A 24,757-nucleotide genomic window follows, 5' to 3' on the forward strand; every position below is an offset into this window, starting at 1 on the left:
GATAGATAGATAGATAGATAGATAGATAGATAGATAGATAGATAGATATGGATACAGGTATAGATATCTATATTCTGGTCCCTAGTCCATTGACAGTCACAGCAGTTAATATTTTCTACCAATGCATAGCTTGTCTTTTCATTTTCTTTATGGCCATTTTTGATGAAAAGGAGTTCTTAAACTTAATGCAATCAAATACATCAATAATTTCCTTTATGCTTTATGTTTTTAAAGTTTTATTTAAGAATCCTTCTTTATCCCGAGATTGCAGATATATTTCCTTATATTGTCCTCTTAAAGTTTTATAGCTTTGCCTTTCATATTTGTCTATAATCTACCTGAATTGATTTTTGCATATGATATAGTATAAAAACTCTCCAAGCACCATTTACTGCAGGATCCATCCTTTCCTCACTGTTCTGTAGTTTCATATCTATCATTAGATTTCTATATACCCATGAATCTGCTTGAGGAGTTCTATATTCTACTCCATTGATCAATTTGTCTTTCCTTGCAACAATGACACCCTATCTTAATTATTAAATCTTCATAATAAGTTTTGATATTTTGTTTGCCACATTCCCACATAGTTCTCCAATAGGAATATTGTGGCTATTCTTGGCTTGTTGCTCTTCCATATAGATTTTACAACCAGCATGTCACAGTTCACACACACCACAAAATAAAACAAACAAAAGCCCTGTCAGATTGTGACTGCAATGACCTTCACTCCACAGATGGAGTCAGATGGCACTGACGTCTTCACCTTGGCTTGGTGATAAGTCTCAACATCAGTAAGACAAGTTGTTCCTTCTTGACTGTGGTTTTTCATGTTGCCTTGATTATTTGGGGATATTTAATTTTCCATAAAAACCTTAGACTAAGTTTATTGAGTTCTTCAAAACATTCAGTGGAGATCTTATAGGTATTGCATTAGTGTGGATTAATTTGGGGGAGAACTTACACCTTCATAAGGGATGGAACCACCCAAGAGCATAAAATGTCTCTTCACTTATTCGGAACATTTTCTCTCTCTTTATTCAAGTTTTAAGGCTGTCTCCATGTAAGTCTTACATATTCCTGTTTAAGATTATTTATACTTGTTACTTCAGTGGGTGGTTTTAATTTTAATTAAATTTTCTGGTTGCTTACTGCTTTTGTAGAAACTGCTATGAAGTTTTGTACTTTGGTCTTGTATTTAGCCACTTTGCTAGACTCTCTTATTAGTCCCAATAGTTTGTCAGTTTCAGTTATTATTTTTAAAAATCTTTCCTCCCATCTTCATTTCTTTTACTTCTTTTTCTTTCCTCACAACATTGGCCAGCACCTTCAGTGCTATGTTAAATCAGTAGTGATGTTGGTCTCACATCAAGCAGTCATAGTCCTCATAAACCCTTTTCTCTAGGCTTTAGGTACAGGAGTAGGAGTAGTAGGGATACCCACAGAACATCAGCAGGTTTCTTCAAGGTTTTATAGTTTGCAGTAGTTGGATCTGTGACACACACCTGCATCATTTAATTCCAAAGACTTTGATTTCTCTGTTGTATTTACAATAAGCACTAGAATTTAATTCACATTAATAAGTGTGTATCTGCACAAAATATTATACTAAGTCACAGTGGTTTCTGTCTGAAATGTGTGTTATAATTTCATGGGAAACCCATTTATTAAAAAAAAAAACAAGATATCCATCGACAGATGAATTGATAAAGAAGATGTGGTATATATACACAATGGAATATTATGCAGCCATCAAAAGGAATGAGATCTTGCCATTTGCAACAACATGGATAGAACTGGAGAGTGTTATGCTGACTGAAATAAGTCAATCAGAGAAAGACATATATCATATGATCTCACTGATATGAGGAATTCTTAATCTCAGGAAACAAACTGAGGGTTGCTGGAGTGGTGGGGGGTGGGAGGGATGGAGTGGCTGGGTGATAGACATTGGGGAGGGTATGTGCTATGGTGAGCGCTGTGAATTGTGCAAGACTGTTGAATCTCAGATCTGTACCTCTGAAACAAATAATACAATATATGTTAAAAAAAAAAAAAAGAAGAAGAAGATAGCAGGAGAGGAAGAATGAAGGGGGGGAATCGGAGGGGGAGACGAACCATGAGAGACAATGGACTCTGAAAAACAAACTGAGGGTTCTAGAGGGGAGGGAGGTGGGAGGATGGGTTAGCCTGGTGATGGGTATTAAAGAGGGCACATTATGCATGGAGCACTGTGTGTTATACACAAACAATGAATCACGGAACACTACATCAAAAACTAATGATGTAATGTATGGTGATTAACATAACAATAAAAAATTTTTTTAAAAAAGAGTTAAAAAAAACAATATAATATGCCATTTGATCTCATTAACTCCCTCAAAAAAATTTAAAAAACCCTTGGAATGTTCTCAGTGAGAAGACTCCTCAAACAGATTTGTTAACCAGAAGGTGGAATAGGAACACTGTCATTTTTCAAAGTACTAAATTATCCAAGTGAAATCATAACATCAGTTTTATAAAAAATGCTTTACTCTTTACTTGAATAGTGGGCCTTAGAGCTAAAAGTTAGTCATTTCAAGTTTGCCCTTCCTTTAGAATAGTATTTGATTATTTATAATGAGAAGGCCGTGCCTTTGAAAGTAGACTATAAGAGAAAATAGACCTTCTTTTTTCATTTTCCTAGTGACTGCACAAATGAAGGACCTCATTAATCAAGATGATTCCATTGAAAAGTTGGCATTAGACACATGTCACCATGCAGTTGTCATTTTTACCCCCCTGTGATCTATTTCAGTTTCATTCACTTGCAAAACAAGTTTTATCCTTTTGTACCCAATCAAGAATCCAGTTGTTTTTCTTCAGGGATTTGAAAAGTATTATAGGAGGGAAATACATTCAATGAACATTTATTAAGTGCCAACTAGGCCCTACATGGCATCAGGATCTCAGGATGTGGAGAAAGATGTAATCATTTCCCTCACACATTTCCAGTGCCAGAGGGGAGAAAGTCAGTAAGCAGATACTTCCAATAGCAAGGGATAAGAGATAAGAGTTGTAATGAAGTCCTGTTGTAGTGTTTTGAGAATATAGATTGATAATGTACTGACTATCCATTACTATATAATATCACTACAAATTTAACGGCTTAAAAACAGCACATATTTATTTTTTTCCCCATTCCTGTGGGTCAGGTTTTGGGGCCCATCTTAGCTGGGTTCTCTCTAGAGTCTTAAAAGGCTGCAATCAAGAAGTCAGCTGGGGCTATGATCTTACCTAAGGCTTGACTGTGGAAGAAACTCTTCCAAATTCACATGATTGTTGAGGGCACTCAATTCTTGGTAGGCTGCTGTAATGGTGGTCCCAATCTCTTGCCAGGTGACAGCTGGAGGATGTCCCTCAATTCCTTGCCATTTGGCACTCTACATCATTACAGTATGGATGGAGAATTTGTTCAAGAATGGAGATTGGCAAAAGGGAGCAGAGGGACAATAAGGGAACATTTTTACTGTTGATCATGGCATCTTGGCTGGGTGGGAGGCAATTAAAGCCAGAACAGAGAATGGACTAGAAGAATTGGGAGAGCATCAGAAGATAAAGGGAAGCCCATTATCTTCTAATCACATAGGGAACAAAATACAAAGCCTTCATAAAGACCCATAAGGTCCTACACAATCTTGCCCTGGCTATCTCTCTGAAAGTCCCAAGCTACACCTCACTTAGTATAGGTATGTTCCTGCGGCATGGTCCTGGCACCTGCTGTTCCCTCTCTCCAGATCACTCTTTCCCAAGATATCTGCATGGCCCCTCCTACTTCATTCAGTTTTGTCTTTTACTGCTGCCTACTCAGAGTGGCCATCCTTGACCTCTTACCTAAAATAGCACATCTGTCATCACTTTCCATCCCCTTACTGAACTTTCCTTTTCATCTTTAGTAATTATCATCATTAGACACTATGTTATATACTTATTGTCTCTTTATTTTCTGTCTCTACCCCTAGACTATAAGGGCCAAGAGGACACAGACTTTATAACATCTTTGATTAAATAATTATTTCATATGTTTCAAAAATCAAATGATTTTAATGGACATTGAAAAGTTTTGCAGTCCCACCACCATTCAATTACCACTCTCTAGAAGATAGCCACATTTATGGAATTCTTGTGTATCTTTCCAGGTTCCTCATGCAAATATATACAAATAAGAATGTATGAGCTTACTTTTTTCTTCTTTTATGCAGAAAAGGACACATATTAAACACACCGTGGGGCTCATTGCTCTTCCATTGCAGACCTTCCCCAGCAGTGCTTAGAAAAAGTCCTCATTTTACTTTTGTTTTTGAGATTTGGACTTTTGGGATTGTTTGATTTACAGCTACATAGTGTTCTGTTATATAACTATACCATAGTTTATTGGACATTTGGGTGTTTTCCATTTTTCCTATTAAATAAATAAGTAACTTTGTACATATATTATTTTATCTGTGTGCAAATATAACTATAGTCTAAATTCCCCAAAGTGATTCAATGGCTACATACATTAATAATTTTGATAGATAATGCCAAATTGCTCCCCATAGGGATTGTACCAATTTACAATCCCACCAGCCATGTGTAAAAATGCTGTTTTCCTAGTTTTGCCAACAGTGAATTTTTTGCTACTCTGAAAAGTGAAAAATGGTATCTTGGTGTAGTGTTTTGTTTGCATCTCTCTGATTATGAGTGAAGCAGAGCCTCCTTTCTTATGTTAAGGTTTTTTATATATTTATATGCATTTTTCCTTTCTATGAACTGTCTGTTCTTGTCTTTTATGGAAAGGACTTTGTTTCATCACTATATCCTCAGTGCTTAGAACAGTATCTGATCTATAGTAGGCTCTTTAAGTATTTGTTGAATTAATGAATGAATGGGGACAATAAGGGCAAAATGCTGGGCTAAAGAAGCGAAGGAAAGAAGAAGTGAAAGAATAAGGGGAAACCTCAGGATCATAATTGTAGAGATGGAGCAGTTTGAAATGATGCTATGCTCCTGGGTGATACCACATCAGCACGGTCATAACCATAAATCCTTGAAACAGAGAAATGTAACACTTGATCAGCATAGATGAAGATATGAAATAAAGCGTCACACTGTGATCTGTTCTGGGCAGAATATGCATCTTTGGGTCTGCCAAAGGATGCTATAAAAATGATGCTGTGACTCTAATTGGCCATCCAATAGTCTACTTCCAAGATGATCCTCTGGGCGCCCAGACCTGCCTGCTTTGGATCTAAATACACTCCCCATTTTGTGTCTGATTCAGCTACCTTAGTTTATTAGCTCCAATAATAATGAGTGGAGCTATAATGAGTGGATCCAAGGACCAGTGTCTCCTCTCATTCTGCTTATTGTTGTTCAGATTCACTCTCTCTCATCAACTTCCTCTGGGACTAAGAATTCTAGGACCTGCCCTTCTCCTTGCCATTGGCCCCAAAGACTTAGGTGTTGGATATAGAAAATAAATTTTCTTTTCTTCCCTGCTCTTGTCTTTCAGCAGCAAATGAAATCATTTATAATTACCAAAGCTATGTCCTGGCAAATTCCTCTCTCTCAAAAATGTGGACAGCTGTCATGGAAAATGCTTTCCTAAATTAAGACAACTCTTTAACTAATTGGAGGACAACAATCACTAAAATGAAAACATATCCCTCAAGTCTTTGTGGAACAGCTTATAATCTGTTTTTGAAATTTTGTTATAATGTCATTGTGTTGTTTAGTAGATATTTCTTTTGTTTACTCTTCATATTATGAAAAACAGCTCTATTACTGTAAATTTAATTGAATTTAGTAAGAATTTATTGAGCATCTAGTAATGTTCCCAACATTGTGCTAGAGGTTGTGGGGGAAAAGGATGAAATATATGATATACCCTTGCCCTCAAGAATTGTAGGATTTTAGCAAGAAACAATATATATGCAAATAATCCAATTAGCCTGGAAACCCACAGAGTGCAAATATGGAAAAGCAGAGAATAAGTCAACTGGATATAAATTATGCTGCAGATACATGAGAGCATTCATATATACTGGACAAGTCAAACTTATCCCTTCTGGACTTCGGTCCAGAAAGCACTATCTCTAAGCCATGGCATGGCTGGCTTCTATTTTTGATCACTCAAGACTCTGTATTGACTAATCTAAGTTACCCAGACCTCTCCAGCCCCAACAACATTTTTTCTTTTTCTTTTTTTTTATTTTCTTGATAGCATTTCAGTCTCTGAAATTATAAAGTTCATTTACTTGTTTACTTGCTCATTGTCTTCCTTCTCCCACCAAATGTCAGTTCCAGGAAAGGCATTTTGTGTCCAAGGACTATACCAGGGCCCAGCACAGGGTAGGGCTCAATAAATCCTTAAATAAATGAAACAAATGGATGGAACTGACACTAAGAAAAAGGAGAAGAAACCAAAGTCTGCTGGTATGGCTGGTATGGCTTTATGGATGTGGTAGGATGATAGGTAGTATCTGAAGAATAGATGACATTTCAGTTGAGGGGAAAAAAAGATACTGACTGATTATCCAGTTAGCTGGTAGGTGTCTTGCTGGAGAAAAGATTTAGTAGGCTTTTAGAGTTATTTCTTTTCGCCATAGAGATGTGTCAAAACTGACATAATCCACTCCCTGGGGGGACAGCTGTGCTTTTCAAAGCACTGTACATTGAAGAGTTTCCTGAATTGTTCCTGATAATCCATAAAAGCTCATCAGGATGCTTGATTTTTGCCAATGACAGAACCTCCTTCAGGGTTCAAAAGTATACTTAATATTATTAGAGGACACTAGCCCAAGAAGAAACTTCAAGACTTCAAAACAAAGAGTTTGAAGGAAATTAAATTTCATGTCTCGGGAGATAATGTGGCAATGCAATTGAGTTTATTTCATGGAACTTATTTTCAAAGAGATGGTCAAGATCTCTTGCCCATGAAATAACCTAGAGACACTGTTCCCTTTTTTCCCCTCCAATCCAGTCAATCATTAAATCTCATCAAATCCACCCTCTTATAAATCCTTTGAATCTGCTCAATCCATGCTCTTCCCAACGCTACTTCCTTTGTGTAATTCTTTATAGCTCCTACTTGGCCGCTGCCATAGCCTCACTTTGACTCTTCTAATCTAGCCTCCACACTGCAGCAGAATAACTTCTAAAAAGCAAAGCCGACCACATCACACCCCTGCTTAAACCTGTTAAAATCTTCCTATTATCCTGTGGATAAATTCTGGGCTTCAAATCATAATAGTTGAGCCTATTCATGTTATTTATCACTTTGTTATCTCACAGCCTCATCTCTCACCATTCCCCATCCTCAGCCACCTGTATTCTTCATTATAGGCATATGGAACTGCTTGTTGGTCCCTAAGCTAGCAGTCCTATTTCTTGATTCTGTACATAAGTCCTTTCACTCTGTTGACCCTATCCACCACTCTACTCATGCTCTTAGCCAAGCAACTTTTTCTGTGTCACTGAGGCCTCACTTTGGCTGCCTAGGTGCTCTGGGAAGCTTTTCTTGGAACTCTCAACCAATGTCAGCTGTTCATGGTATCTCCGTCCTCTGTGCTCCCATCATACTCTATGCTTTCTGCTGTTGTGCTTATCATACTCTATCTTAATTATTGCCTTCTTCTTTGATTCCTCCAACAACCATAGAGATTCTTAAGATCAGGATAGGCGCTATGCATCTTTGTATCCACCACATCTCACCTAAGTCTGTCATGGTTGTAATGGACACCCAACACATACTCATTAACTTCCAAAATAAGATACCCATCTCAAAAGGCAAGAAGAAATTCACTAGAAAAGTCATGTCTGCCAGAGGCGAATAGCTGCAATCTTGTTGTATCAGTCAAGAAGCTGTGGGTCGGGGGTGCTGGGGGGGAAGGCAGGGTAAGGCGGTGTTAAGTATAAAAGTCTGGTTTTGAATTCTGGTCTTGAGTATTGGGTATGAGTTCAATGGCGTGAAGGAGTTGAAGATGCAGCCAAGAATGGTTTAAGTTCTTATTTTCCCAGCGAGGCAGCAGCTGGTGCCTGGCACAAGGATAAGAGTGTTGCCATGTCACTGAACAGCAGTAGTGGAATGGCCACTGAGCCAGCAGGCTAAACACTCTTCCCTGGGCCAGAACGGGGCTGCAGGGAAAAGGTGGCTGCTCAACAAGCGTCAGCTGGAGAAAGCAGCAGAGCCTATGATGGCTTACTGGCAGGGGAACTGTTTCTCCAGACGAGACAAGTTAATTAAGACTAATAGGGCACAAGGCCAATCTGAATGGCTAAATACCCCAAATTTTAAAATTAGCTAAACAAACACACTGTTTATAGTCTCCCATGCAAAGATCCTCAACAGCCTTCCTTTGCTTCCCACCATCTACATCCAGCCGGTCACCAAACCTTGATGAAAATATCTGATAAATGTCTTCAGACATCCCTTCCCTCCACCATTCTCTGCCACAACTGTTACTCAAGCCTTCATCACTTTAATCTTGACTATCCTTAACAGCCTACAAACAGATTTCTGTGTCCCAAAATAATCCCTTCCTTCTATCCTTCATATTCCTAGAATTTATATTTCTGTAGAAATTAAATAAGGTCGTGTCACCTCCCTTCTTAAGGATATCTTTGAGCATCTAACTGCTGACAGAATAAAGGCCAACTGCTTAGAATTGTCAACAAATTGTACCCTGATTTTCTCCTTTCTAAAATTGGATAATACTTAGCTCATAGCACTCGGAGGATTAAAGGGTCCAGTATATGTGAAGCTTTAGAATTGTGTCTGGCACAGTGTAAGGACTATATAAATATTAGTTATTATTAATATTATCATTTTTACTAGAATAATCTTCAAGATTTCTTATGATCTAATTCAGTCTAATTAGAGAAACAGCAGACTATGTATCAGTGCAGACCCAATCGTCAGACTGATCTGGATTCAAACCAAGACACTAGCTGTGTGACTTTAGGCAAAATACCCCTTTGAGTCTCAATTTGCTCATATGCAAAATAGGAGTTAGTTAATATTACTACCTCAATGAGTCATTTTGATAAATGTAATGCAGAAAGAAGAGTTGGCAGAGGTGATCCAGAAGGAGGTATCTAAAAGTGAGGAGGAGGGCCAGGAAGGAATAGTCTTCTAAATGCCAAAGAAAAATAATTCAAAGAATATATTTGAAAGTTGTAAATGCTCCAGGAGAGTCAAGTTGAATGAAGTTTGAAAAAAAGCCTTAGATTTGGCAAATAGGGAATTATAATGACCTCAACAAGAGCAGCGTTGTAAAAGTGATGAACATGAAAAGCAATCGCAGCAGCTTGGAGAAATCAAAGTGTAGCAAGCAGTGCATTTGAGAAAAGTTTCTATGAAGCCAAGTTGCCCTGAGACCTACAGATGTATATGAAAGTTGAATCCAAGAATTACAGGCTCAGGACCGGCCATTAGCCTAAGAGACATGAGCAACATTAATCATAGCAAATACTTACCAGGCTTAGAATTACTATGTGCCAGCCCTTGGCTTAAGTGCTTTCAATATATTCTAATAATCTCATCTTCACCACAAACCTAATGTCTACATTTCAAAGAGGAGGAAACTGAGGCTAGTTAGCAGGAGAGCTAGGATTCAAACCTAGTTTGTCTGGCTCCAGACATGGTGTATCTGCTTTTATGTTACACCCCTCAATTCAATTCAATTTAACAAAAACTTTTTGAGTGACTATCTAGTGCCAGAGACTGTTCAAGTCTCTTGGGGATGCATCAGAGAATAAAAAATATAAAAACGTATCTCGAAGACATCAAAACTTTAAAAATATTTCTGGCTTAAAGGGCCCTCATCCACTGTTACACTTTCAGTGTCATTGGGTATGGGCAGCATGTTAAGAACATACTACCATATATAAGGATGGCCAATTTTCCTACCTAAGAAAGGAATCCTCATTTTTTTCTCACCTATTAAAAAACACTTTAAGTGATAAAGTCCTCCTAAGAAGCTGTTTCGAGATGATCTGGTATTAGAATGGTCCTCAGATGCCTTAGTCCATTGTAATTTTTTACCCCACTAGCTATTTCACACAAAAGTATGTTATCAACGGTTCCCACCTTGTAGGGACATTGAGAGGCAGTGATTCCCTTCCTAGGGACTAGAGTCCCTTCTCAGTTCCTTGACCATACCCAGGAATAGATTCTGTCTCTCCATTGTACCACCTCCTATACCTTTAATCCTACTACGCTTCCACTTCAGCAAATGACTTCAGTTTTCTGTTAGGATAGTAGCTTTTTTGCTCAAGGACAAGTTCTCTTTAGTCTCTTGGGGCTCCCCTGCTAAAGTCTGAAAGCTTTGGTTTTGGGGGATTTTGTTTTGTTTAGTTTTTTTCTTTTTCAGTTAGAAGTTAGTCAACACCTAACCTTTTCTCCTTTATGACGCCTGGTTTCTTTTTTACCCCAGGAATTACTATCCATTCTGCTCTTAAGTCCCCACTATAACTTTTTAACTTTTATTCAACTTATTTATTCTTCTCCTATGAGCATATACAGGATAGTCTTTTGATCCATGGAACCCAGGATGATGACTGACACATAGTAGCTTAGAATTTAATAAATTACAAAGGAAGCTATATAGTGCCTATCACATCATAATTCTCACTAAATGGTGTCTCTTGGGTATATGAATAAAGGAATGAACAAATGAATGAACAAGTAAAACATAGCTGCTAGATGTTTCCATCAGGGACAAAAATACATAAGCTGCTAGAATTTCCAAGGAAGACCTGGTGGGTGGTATGTTTTAAAATCAGTAGTAGGATCTGGTTCTTTTTGATGTCTAAGAGAAAAGAGAAAATTATCATTCAACTTGAAAAGCAACTACTTTGCATAATGATTTTATTAATATTATGAGTGATGCTGCGCCCATTTTTTGTAAAATGACAACCATTTCACAGAAATTGCTTGGGGCCAGTTTGGGATGAAAAGTGTTCCTTTTCAATGTGTTCTTTTATGTGCCATCCACAGGGGTAAGGGAGAGACAAAGAACTAACTTGGATCCTGTTTGGAAGAATCAGTCCATTATTAGACACTCCAGCCTCTTTCCCTGAAACCCTTGAGGCACAGGACTGACTACACAAACAGCATCCTTCCATAATGTATAATCTACAACTGGCCAAAAGTTAAAATGCTTGAAGGAATAATCCATGGAAGCCACAGGAAGACAAAAGGGAGAAGCCCCAATCACGATGGAATACAAGCCCAGCTGCGTGAAGTTAGCACCTGCACACGAGACCTCAAGAAGTAGGAAAAGAAGGACCTCTCCGGTGAAGGGAAATTGTAAGCCAAATACAGTTGCAGCCATAACAAACCCCAGAAAATCTTGCCATTGTCTTACTAGTCCCTCATCTCTGACATGTAGGGTCTTGCCTTTGGAATTCACCTTATTTTTTACTATTTACTTAATTCGGCTACCTGACTCACATTTGCAATTCCCATCTTGACCTCTGATGCTAGCTAGCTACTAGTCAATTTCTGGGTACCTTGTCATTGCTCTTAAAATTCAGACATTGGGTTCACCTCTCCAGGTGCTGGTTTGGAGCCGTCAGCTCCCCCACACAGCTCTTTCCCCAACTTGGACTTCATCTGGAGCTTGACCCTAAAGGCAAGTAATTTAAGCCTTTTCTTCCCTTCGACTCCTGTATACTTTATGTCAAAAAAAAAAAAAAAATCTTCAGACCTAAGAAAGCAGAACTTGTACAGAGAAGAGAGAAATGACTAAAGCTCAGAAGAGGTCAAAGAAGGGGCGCCTGGGTGGCTCAGTTGGTTAAGCGACTGCCTTCGGCTCAGGTCATGATCCTGGAGTCCCTGGATCGAGTCCCACATCGGGCTCCCTGCTCGGCAGGGAGTCTGCTTCTCCCTCTGACCCTCCCCACTCTCATGTGCTCTCTCTCATTCTCTTTCTCTCAAATAAATAAATAAAATCTTTAAAAAAAAAAAAGAAGAAGAGGTCAAAGAATATAAGACAGGAAGTAAAAGATATTAAACTATTATTTTAATTAATTTATTTATACTTTTCTTTAAAATAGATGTAGAGGCCTTTTCACATACAAAAATACATAACAAGATTAGGAAAACAGGCAAAGAGAAGACAGGTTAGAACACTTGGATCAAGTTATCAATTGGAATGATGGTGTACAAAATGTGTATCCTAAAATCTGGGAACTTGCCAGAGATTAAGCATAAATCTGACCTTCAGCTTATCCTATACAATTTTTATTCTATTTTTTTCACTTTAATTTACATCATAAAATTCACTATTTTATGATATCTCCACCATAATAAAATTGTTGAGAGACCCACTGTATTCCATTGTATGGTATTATTGGCACAAATCTCATTTTTCTTCCTTTTTTTCCTTTTTCTACATTATCTGTAGGATAATATAAAAGACACTGACTGGAATAATCTTAGGCCATTGATTAGTGAGACAATATCCAGTTCAAGCCTGCCTCAAAGAAACTTTCCCCAAAACTTGTGTAAGCCCCAATTCTATAGTCTTCTTATATGGTCTCTTTCCTGCTCTTTGCCTTTCTGTTACCATGGAAACTCATGCAATTAAATGGAAGAGAGAACCTGGAAACCATCTTGTTCTGGTACCTTAGCTGGTTCTTTGTGATTCCAGGATCTATAATTCCACCAATTATGTTCGGCTTAATGGGTTAAACATCTCAAATTAGGTGTAGTTTATATAACCATAGGAATGTTTACCTATGAAAAAAATAAGAATGGAAAAATAGTTGAGACTACAGAAAGAACAATGTAAAAATCTGGGCAGCCAGCACTGTTCTGCCTTGAGGAGATATTGCCAGGTACCTGCAGATACAGGCGCTGGAAAGAATGAGGTAGTGGGTATTGAGCTTCCAAATGATTATTGAGATCCCTCAAGAGTTTAATATGCTAACACTTACTTAACATTCTCATATGGTTACCTGTGTTGGTAATCTCCAACTTCCTGTTCTCACCAATACATCTACAGTGGACATCTTTACTCATAAAAGGTTTTCTTCAGGGGCAACTGGGTGGCTCAGTTGGTTAAATGACTGCCTTCCACTCAGGTCATATTCCCAGGGTCTTGGGACCAAACTCCGCACCAAACCTCGCACTAAGCCCCACATGGGGCTCCCTGATCAGTGGGGGAGTCTGCACCTCCCCGTCCCTCTCCCACTGCCCCTCCCCCCAACTCGTGCTCTCTCTCGCTCTCTCTCTCTCTCAAATAAATAAATAAAATCTTTAAAAATAAAAAAAATTGTAAAGGTTTTCTTCCTTAAGACAATTTTTGAGAGAGATTCTTGATGGAATGAGGAGCTTTAACACTGAATTCAGACTTCCTATTTTTGATCTTATCTTCATCATTCACGAGCCATGTAGCTGCAGACAAGTCATTTTACTTCTCTCTATGTCTTATACATAGCAGATGCTCAAGAAACAGTATTATAATTTCCTACTTGTGGAGGGTGGAGGTTAAACTATGAGCTTCCAGTTGTCTGTGAACTCCCAAGAGCAAATGTTATCCCTCGGTTATATGTGTACCTCTGATCCCAGCACAGGGCCAGCTGTATTATAGGTACTCGGGTAAGCTCTATGAGGGTGGGGACTGACAGTATTGTTGATGGCTGCACATCCAGAGCCCATAACAGTACCTGACACCCAGTTAGCACTCCTTACATTGTTGAATGTATAACTATTTATAGAACTAAGAGTAAGTCATTTGAAATTCATTAGGCCCTGAGCAGGAAATAGTCCATCACATTTGCTAGTGTGGCTTGGAGTGCTTTGAGTATAAGCCTGGGGACAGGTGGGGATCAAGTGTAAGTGTGTGGCAGGGACAGGGAGAAAGGGAGGGGGCTTTGTATAACCACTGGGCACAAGTTGCAGTGTCCAGGAGGAGGCAGAATGTGCTCAGAGCACACAGGGCTGCCGGCTTGTGTTGGGAAGTGGAATGAAAGCCCAGGAGACCCTAACCTCCCAGGGACAGGGGTGGGTGTGGAGAGAAGAGGGCTCAGGATAAAGGCATGTAGAGGTACCAGGAAAGTAGACTTTGCCTCTTTCCTCTAAGACAGCCATAGAAAGGAATGAAGTTCTTTGTCAGAACAGCAGTTGTTGACATGGGCTAGCGGTGACAAGGATTAATTATGTAGTTTGTGTTAAAATGAGGGAGGTCCTGTGGCACAGTAGAAAGAATGGGGGAAGGAGGGGTGTTAGTCAGAGCAAACAGACCTGTGTGCAGTTCTGCCCCTGCTGCTCACCGAGACACGACTTGAAGGTAAGCCTCAGTTTCCCGATCCACAAAATAGGGCCAACACAGCCTCACCTACAGAGTAGTGGCAAGGGTTAAAACTTCCACTGAGACAGGGAGCCTGAAGCTTTGCTGTTTAGTGCCTAGCACCCAGTGGGTCCTTAATAAATGGTAACTGGTAGGATTAAAATTAATCACAGTAATCAGGCCTCACAATAAAAACTGACATAGGGCTTATCAAACGAATGCTCTCCACCATATGAAAGAAACATGAGAACAAGCCCAAATTAGCTTCCTATTTTCCAGCAGCAAGCAGAGGAGTCTGCTGAAGGTCATAGCAGCCATCTCCTAGAGAAAGAAAATGACATGGAACACTGGGTCCCTGCTCATCGGCAGTGAATGCCCACCCAATTAAGCAGATTAAACATTCACTCCTTGTGATGAAAAAGTCCCATGCAGCTGAGCTAGGCTGCCTTCCCTGCTTCCTAGGCCAGAGCTTCTATCTGTTAAATCACCCTTCCTTTCCCTTCCACATTCAGGAAATAATTGGCACTTGTTTAATGCCAAATTTACATTTGTTTTGCATGGGAACAAAATTTGCTTGCAAACAGCTATGTGTGTGAGCAAATGGGCATTTGTGCTGGTAAATAAAATAGACATGCAGTTTTCCAGTTTGCAGATGTATTATTCAACAAAACAAGCAGCAATAGCCTTTAATTTTCAGTTATTCCGAAGTACTTAGGCACAGATCGTAGCAGACAAGCCCTCCCCCCTTTTGTCATTTATGCCTGTTCCCAGGTTTTCATATTTGTCCTAGATGCATATGTTATAAGAACTGACTACATTTTCAGAACTTTTGAATTAAATCTCCGAAATGAAGCAATTTCCAGACTTAATAAGTATTTGCTGAGCACCTACTATGTGCTGGTTTGTAGAGATTCAGAGATGACTTCGTTGGACTGCCTTTAAGGGATCTTGCAAGTCGAGGAGTTGTGAATGGAATATGACCATGAAATAAAAGCATTACTCTAAGGGAGCTCTATGTGACAAGTTAGGGGGCAAAAAAAACCTCAAATATTATTTTTGCCTGCACAATTAGAAGAGATGGTATTAGATTTTAGCAATGAAAGCAAAGCAAGAAAGAAGTGGGTTTTCCAGGCTAAGGAAAAAACATGGGGAGTTTTAAAGGATTTTAAAGGATTCAAGGATCAGGATTCTCTGAGGGCTTTTAGTGAGAGGACTCAATGTGACTGGAAGGGGGGGGGTAGTGGGAGGATATAAAGCTGCCTTTTGAAAGGCCTTAAATGCCATGTCAAGAGTCTGGACTTTATCAATGCTTCTCTAATATTAATATGCATAAGGATTACCTGGGGCTCTTCTTAAACTGTTCATTTTGATTCAACAGATTTGGGGTGGAGCCGGAGATGCTGCATTTCTAAGCAGCCCCTGAGATATGGTATCCTGGTAAATAGTTAACAACTGCCTCTGGAACCAGAGGTCAGAAGGGCATTTGCCAATTCCCGTGGTGTAAATACTCCCACTGTGGCCTATTTGAACCTATCGACATGATGTCAATGAATGTGGAATTGGAAAGAGACATGTACAATTGGCTCCTTCAAACCTGTACATGCTGGCCCCAGGACACCGTATCTCCTAGGTGGTGCCCGGTGCTTCTGGCCCAAGGACCCCACTTTGAACAAAAAGTCTCTAGTATAGTAGTTCTCAACCTTGGCTGCACATAAGAACTACCTGCTGGAGTTTTTGAAAGCCAGGAAGGAGAAGTGAAGAAAAGAATTTCCTCCCCACCCCAATTCACATATTCAGCAAGTCTTTGAAGATACAATGGCAAAATGGTCAGAATTGCTTTACGTTTTCCCTTCTTCCTTTTAGTTCCTTCTTGTGTTTCCACTCTCTCACTCCAAGTGCCTAGAGCTCTTATCCAGCTCCTCATTTTGCTGACAAATACTGGTTTTCCTTCTTCTTCTAAGAGCCTATAAATTCTTTTTTCCTTAAGCCTTTCTCTGTTCCTAGTCCTCTTAAGGAAAAAGAAAATCTTTATTTCTTCACTTTAGACTCTGGCTAGACGTTGGTCAGATATGTAATAATCAACTCTGTTTTAATAGCTGTTATTATGTAGGTTTTGTAAGGCCAATGAATCAGGACGTGCCTGTCACTGATATGATATTTTATTATACTCACAGATCCAAAGAGAGGGAGTACACATCACACCATTGGAGGCCACATGAGAAACCAGTGGAGGAGGGCATGAGGCAGAGAGGTGGGAATTGTGTACAAGACCCTTAATTGGGGAAGGAAAAGACAAGGCAAGCTGAGCAGATTTATGATTGGCTAGTTCAAATAATTTCAGTGGGCTCTGGAGCATAGGGGCTATTACTGGTTATCTGGTACCTACTCCTGGGTGATTAGGGCCAGTGGATAATGGCTGAGAGTCTAAGAACCCAATAAGGAATGTGGGTGGGTATGGACTCTGAATTGGTTGATTTGTATTTAAAATGCATGCCCCCTAGAAGAGGAGGTCTCTGGAAGAGGAGGTGGGGGATTGACCAGGGAGGCAGGAGGTCAAAGCCAGATGACTCAGACATATGATAAGGTTGTTCAGAATAAGGCATGTCCAGCACAGGCCTGTAGGACAGATGTTAAAGTATCAAGTTTACAGAATCTAGAAACGTGGTTAATACAAACTCATAATGATCTATAAATTACTCACAGCCCCTTTACCTTTCCTTGGAATACTTGAATTTTAAGAGTAGATACTTGTTAAGCCAAATGCCTCTGGTTGGTAAAGTCTTTAGTAGGTCATTATCAGCATTTATCTTATTATTTAATTCAGCAAAACTCTGAGTACCTGCTACATGCCAGGCAAGGTGGTAAGTGCTGGAGATGGAGAAGGTGTGCCAGGAAGAGGGAGTGATAGAGGAGGAATGGATACAAAACAGCTCTGGGCACTCTGTGCCCTACTGTCTAATGGGAGAGACACATATTGCATACAGCTACCTGGAAAGCAAGGCAGAAGAAATTGAGGCTTAGAGAATCTAGAGGTAGAAGATTTAACAGGTAATCCGTGAACAGTGGTGATTGTCTCAGCTCATCTTTGACAGAGGCTACAGCAGAAGACAATTAAAAGTAGAAATCACCCAAAAGCCCCAGAAATGCAGATTTTCTGTGGTGTTGATTGAAAGGAGGATAATTTCCTCAGTATAGCAACACTCCATGTAGCATACAGGGTGTTTTTGTTCTGAAATTAACGAGTTTAATTTGTAATTTTGTCTAGAATGAAGGCTACTTCCTCAGCTTGAGGGTCAGCTGCTGAAATGCTAGAGGGCAGGTTGTATCAACTAGAATGTGTTGGCAGAAAGTAACAGAAAAACTGTTTCATAGTAGTTTAAACCATAAGATATTCATTGCTTATACAGCAAAAAGTCCAAAGGTAGGTGGTCCCAAGGTTATTTTGGCATTTGTGACGGGTAGAAAAAATGGCTACAATTCTTTATAGCAACTCCCATCAAGAGGGTGAGCCTACTTCCAGCTCCTGAGTCTGGAGTGTGTTGTCTTTTTCCTGAGCTAACAGAATGCTGCAGAAGCAATGTTGGACAAGTTTTGAGACTAGGCTTCAAGAGACTTTACACACTTCCTCTTTTACTCTTGAATTCTAAGTAACCACCACATGAATAAGCCCAGACTAACTTCCTGGAGGATGAGAGACCATGTGGAATAAAAATGGGCTATCCCAGGTGTGCACACTCCCCCACCTCTGCACACCAATCAGCTCTCAACTGATCTGGCTGCTGACCCCAGATGTGTGAGTCAGACCTGCTGAGTCAGAAGACTCAGCCAGCTGAGCCCAGCCCAAAGGGCCACCTGCAGAATCCTGAGCTAAATAAATGGTTATTGTTTCAAGCAACTAAGTTTTGGGGTGGTTTGTTACTCTGCAAGAGCTAGCAGACACAGCATCTTTGTGATGTCATCAGGAAGTAGGATCTTTTCTCTCTTGCCATCAACAGAGCGTTGTTAGCAATAGCTTCCATTTTGGGTAAGGGATGGCCACTGCAGCTCCAAGCTCCACATCCTTATACTACAGCACCACAAGTATGAAAGAAGGAAAAGAGGGAGAGAAAAGGAGCCTCTCTTATAGCTCCAAACTTTTTACAAAGAGCGTAAGATCTCTCAGGAAGTCCCTAGCTGACTAGCCATGAGTGAATCACATGGCCTCCCTAGATAATCTCTGGCAAAGGAAAATGAGATATTATATATAAAGTCGTTACATATTTGTAAAAGGTTTGGATTATCATTATTTTTTTTTCTGTTTTTGCCTCTCTTCACCTCTGACAATAGTCCTTAATTCTCCAGTTTCTACATAAGCTCAAGTTCACTCTAGAAAAGTTATAGGATGAAGAGAGTTTTGAAGGAGGAAAGGGATGTTATTTAGTAAAATAGCAATCAGTGTGAAGAAGACCTTATGATGTTAAAGAGAGAAAAACAAGCTGTGCGAATGTGTACAACCTAAGCAAATTCATCATAAAAGAACAGTTTATATATAATGAAAATCAAGTGAAAAGAGCAGTAGTCAGAAAATTGAGAAAATTGGAACTTAGTTTTATATGTTTGGCATTGGCGTATGACTGGTTTGGCATATGATCGGCATTTAATTTCAAAGTAAGAACACATTTGATGTTAGTAAGATTTCTACACATTCTAGATCAAGCTGATCCAGGCCTCAGAATCAAGCATTTGACACTGTAGAAAGCATCCCAAGTATTTATTTGATTTGTGTAGACACCTAGGGAGAAAGTTTGAGGGTGCATACATTTTTAGGGCCAGAAAGTTTGGGAGAAGGGCATTTTATGTGACAAGCAACACAGCAGGGAATTTCCTACTCCCAACACCATTAATATGATTGGTGCCTTTAAAGTTATCATTCTGATGATAGAAAATCTATATAATCATAGTACAGTTACTTATTTTATTATAGTAACATCCCTGAGAACCAGATAATCTAAATAAGGCAAAAACATAGTGTTATTAAAAGAACAATTTATAATTGAGATTCCAATAGCTGGCAACTGAGGTGTGGTTATTTTCCATAAGAAGCTGTCAAAACAAGGCGTTTCCATCACCTGTGGAGCAAAATCAAATACTTGGAAGCAAAGGAAACTTGCAAGGACATACATTATATCCTGTTTGGCTTGAAATCCGTATTTCCCCAATGAATGCTTCTAGACAAGTGTGAAGTGTGGGCACAACAGGTAGATTGCTTTTATAAGATGAAACTAAAAGTAATTTGTGATTAGAAACACAAAAAAATCAAGGAGTTTAACTCTTGAGAGGGCTTGGGGGGGTTCGTGATGATAGGTCTTCAATACTTGAACTTCATGTAAAAAAAGGAAAATTAGGCTCATTAAGGGGCCAATGCTTGGCACTTTTTTGAAGGAAAGATGGAGAAAGGAAAGATGGAGGGAGAGAGAAAAGAAGAAAATACAAATATGAATAAACATAGAAAGTGTGGGTCTGGAAATCAAAACAAAGTTTCAAGAACACAGATCCCAGGCTCCACAGGAGGAACAACTTAGTGAAATTTCAACCTTGACCTCAGGAGGAACTTTGGTTGCCCACAAAAGTCAAGGGGTGCATGTTACTTGAAATATTCAAGGAAAAGGTACTTGATCACTTGTTAGGAGTGAAAAGAAATTGTCATGTAATCGATGAGGGTTGGGCAAAGTGATATTTAATGTCCTTTCTAAATCTGAGATGATACACATTCTAATATATACAACACTGGTTTATTTAGGTACCAGGACCAGACCTAGTCATAATTTGGGATGAGCTGACAGCTTTTCTTTTTTTTTTTTTTTTTCAAAATTCCTACTTCTATCTTTCTCTATATCAATTATTTTTTTCAATATCCCCTTTCCTCTCTGTATCAATTTTCCCTTTCCCTTATCCCTTACCAACATGTTCACAATAATCACTGTCTCCAAAGCAAGAAAGAAAATGAATCTTATTAACTCACTTGTGTTCCGTGCTAGAGATTCAACCTAGTGATTTCCCCACCAATTATATTCCCATTCCACAAGGACCATAGAGGAAGTGCAATGCTTGGAGCAGAGGAATGAGAGAATCACTGAGCGTGGTGTCCTAGAGATCAGGCTTGCAGACATGTTGCTCGCTTGCAAAAGATACCTCCCTTCCACCCTTCAAGGCTTGTGGTTGACCACCCACACTTGAAGTCTACCCTGTCAAGACCTGAAGAATACTTGGCAGTCATCTAGATGCTGTTGCTGATAAGAACTTTGAGTTTGGTTGTGCAGATGAAGTAATAGCATCATTATCTCTCCTGCTCCTTATTTCAGAAAAACAACCATGACTCCAGTATCCACTGCTGTAGGTAATTTGTGCTTGATTTATATTTGCTGACACGAATAATAAATAGTATAGAAATGGACTGATAAGAGTAATCCATATGCCATCCAGCTTCTTGGAAAAAGAGTACTTTGTAGATCATGTGTCCTGAACATACATAAATGGTAACATTTTCCCATTCATGACCACATGTGAGAAGAATACACATTCTCTCAGGAACACAGAAATAACCACCCCCACCCACGATCTCATCATGTCTTGCCTGAACACCTAAAGTAACCTCCTAACTGCAGTCTCGGTCCTCTGCAACCAAATTCCCTCAGTGCCTCCTGTCACCTTGTGAGATCACATCAGATAATGTCACTTTGCTGTTCACAGTCCTCCAGTGTCTCCCCATGGCCAGCAGAACCAAGTCCAGACCCTCCCGCCTGCTCTACAGAAAACTACCACAGAAAGCCTCTTCTGACAGTCCCGATTTAAAAATCCCTCCCTGTTGTTTATTTCCCAGAAATGTCAACATCTGCCAGGTGGACTTTCATTCCTGCAGCAGACACACACACACACACACACACACACACACACACACACACACGCTCCTTTCTTAAGCCCGGGGTCTCTGTTATTTTTGGAAAGCTTATCACATTTTTAATTGATTCCTTTCTCATTTCCTGCCAAATATCACTTCTTTCACCTACACATGTACCTAGAGGTGGAGCCATTCTTCTATCCTCCGCTAAAAAAAGGAGGAAGATCATGACTATCTCATTGTACTTAGGATAAAATTCAGAAATGTTACCATCCCACAGGGTCTTGCTTGATGTATGTCCTTTCCACCTCTGCTTTTCATTCCCCCACATAACCTGGGTTCCAACAACACTGACCTTTTCGGTTTGTCCAAACTGCCCCGTTCTTTTCTGCCTCAGGAACTCTCCCTGGAGCACCTTCTCCCTAATTTCGGCCAGGCCCACTTCCTCAGAGCTGTCTTCTCTACCACTCCTATAGTTTTCCTTGAAAGCACTTATTACAACTTAAAATGCTAAAGGAAATTGTTGGATTATTTGTGTTTATCTTCCCCCCATGAAGAGGTTTCAAGAATATTCCTAATTTGTACCCCAATATATATTTTATATATATTTTTTATTTAATATATATATATATATTTTATATTATATATATATTTTTAATTAAAAAATGGTCAGATGCTTAAGAATAAACCATAATTCAAAACCAGTATTGTGAATCCACCTTCTTCCCTCCCCCTTCTTTGGGCATTGCTTCATTTGGATAAGGTCTGTTCTTTCTTAAAATTGGATATATACCACAAAATCTTCCTGAAAACTGAGGAGAAAGTTCTTGAGGAAATTAGAGAGGCTCCTCAAACCTAAACAGCTTAATTGACTTTACTAAGATTTCCCAGAAAGGTCATCTATAAATCATCTTTCTTTATGAAACAGGTTCAATAATAATAGTGCTTTTGAAATCAATTTAGGCAGTTCTGTATAAACAGAGTGAAAATTGTTTATGTTTTAGATATGTTAAGGTTAAGCATTTAAATATGTGATATGGCAAATCCCAGATATGTCCTTAGAGTTGTCTGGAAATTTTATTACAGGATAGTGGTGTTCCTTGTGTTATCTCTTGAATGGATAAAATCAGGAGGGAGAAAAGATGAAAATTGGCTCTCCTAAACTTCAAGCTATGGTGAAGATATAATAATACCTACCTTATTGTGTTGTGACAATTAATTAAAATAATATTAGAAATGTCCAGAAAATGCTGGTCCTTAGTAGGCATGTAATAAATAGAAGCTGCTATTATTATTTATCATGTTAATATTATTATCATCATGCCTCTTAAAACCATATGTGAATAGTGTTATTCTGGAGCTAATAATAAAAAAAGCAATGAATGATATTGCTGAAATGGTCATTTTTTTCTACCATTTTTTTTATTATGTTAATCACCATACATTACATCATTAGTTTTTGATGTAGTGTCCCATGATTCATTGTTTGCGTATAACATCCAGTGCTCCATTCAGTATGTGCCCTCTTTAATACCCATCATTTTTGCGCATCTGCAAAAATTTTAAAATCTTCAGTGACTCCCCATTGCCAATTGGATAAAGTCCCAGTTCTCTAGCAGGGCTTTCCAAATTCTTTACAAAACAATGGTCAAGGAACATGAAAACAGAAGAGGAAATGCAAAAGGTCAATGAACATTAAACTAATATTTGGTATCACTGATACTCAAAGAAATATAAATTGAAACAAGAGCATGCTATGTTTCCAGGAAAGGACAGATGTCGAGGATGTGGAGAAAGGGGAACCCTCTTACACTGTTGGTGGGAATGCAAGCTGGTGCAGCCACTCTGGAAAATACTGTGGAGGTTCCTCAAAAAGTTGAAAATAAAGCTACCCTATGACCCAGTAATTGCACTCCTAGGTATTTACCCCGAAGATACAAAGTAGTGATCTGAAGTGCAGGACACCTGCTCCCCAATGTTTATAGCAGCAATGTCCACAATAGCCAAACTATGGAAAAAGCCCAGATGTCCATCAACAGATGAATGGATAAAGAAGATGTGATTATATATATATATATATATATATACAATGGAATACTACCCAGACATCAAAATATGAAATCTTGCCATTTGCAATGATGTGGATGGAACTAGAAGGTATTATGCTAAGCGAAATAAGTCAATCAGAGATAGACAAGTATAATATGATCTCACACATATGTGGAATTTAAGAAACAAAACAGGATCATAGGGGAAGAAAGGGAAAAATAAAACAAGACAGAATCAGAGATGGAGACAAACCGTAAGAGACTCTTAATCATAGGAAACAAACTGAGGTTTGCTGAAGGGGAGGGAGGTGGCAGGATGAGGTAACTGGGTGATGGGCATTAAGGAGGGCATCTGATGTAATGAGCACTGGGTATTATATAAGACTGATGAATCACTGAACTGTACCTCTGAAACTAATAATCTATTATATGTTAATTGAATTTAAATTAATGAAAGAGAGAAAGAGAGAAAGAAAGAAGCCATTTGTAGGTATTTAAAAAACAGCATGCTTTGTTTTACTACCAATTAGCAAAGCTGTTTTTGTGATAATATTTACTGTGGGTGAAGGTACAATGAAAGAGGGACTTTCACATTATCTCTTATAGAAAAAAATCATTAAAATAATTTTGAAAAAAATAAATAACATATCAGGAACCTTGAAAGTATTCTTATTTTTTTACCCAATAGTTCCATTTCTGACAATAATAACTGCTAATATTTGAGCCAACTGTGCTAAACACCTCATATACACTACCTGATAAATAAAACTGAAGAAAATAATCCAAAAATTACCCAAAAAAATATTTATAAAGAAAATGGTCATCACAGCATTGCTTATAATGGTTGAAATTTTTTAAAACTCAACTAAGGAATGGTTTTATTCATTGTGGTATATTATGCAACCATTGAAATTATAATTATGAAGGAGGGATAACATAGAATTATATATTCGTTATAATTTTATTTGCAAAAAAGCAGTACATAGAATTTTGTGTATAATTTGATTTCAACTATACCAAAAAAGGTTTTTATTTTTTTATTTGTATTTTTTTAAAAGATTTTATTTATTTATTTGAGAGAGAGAGAGAGAGAGAGAAACAGCATGAGAGGGGAGAGGGTCAGAAGGAGAAGCAGGCTCCTCGCTGAGCCGGGAGCCCAATGTGGGACTCAATCCCAGGACTCCAGGATCATGACCTGAGCCAAAGGCAGCTGCTTAACCAACTGATCCACCCAGGCGCCCAAAAGGTTTTTTTTTTTTTTAAAGCATAGAAGAAAGACTGGAAAGAAATACAACAAAATATTAGCAATGATTTCCACTGCATGGTGGGATTATGGATAACTTAAAAAAATTTTTTTTGCCTTTATACTTTTTAAAACTTTCAATTTTTAAATAATAAATATGTTTTATTACTTTTGCAGTTAGGAAAAAATTACAAAATTCTCTAATCAAATATACTTCTCAACAATAGTCTTTCACCATTCACCCAGACCACTTCTCCAGACTCGCCTTACA

This window comes from Phoca vitulina, unplaced genomic scaffold, assembly GCF_004348235.1.
Source record: "Phoca vitulina isolate PV1807 unplaced genomic scaffold, GSC_HSeal_1.0 scaffold19, whole genome shotgun sequence".
NCBI lineage: Eukaryota > Metazoa > Chordata > Mammalia > Carnivora > Phocidae > Phoca > Phoca vitulina.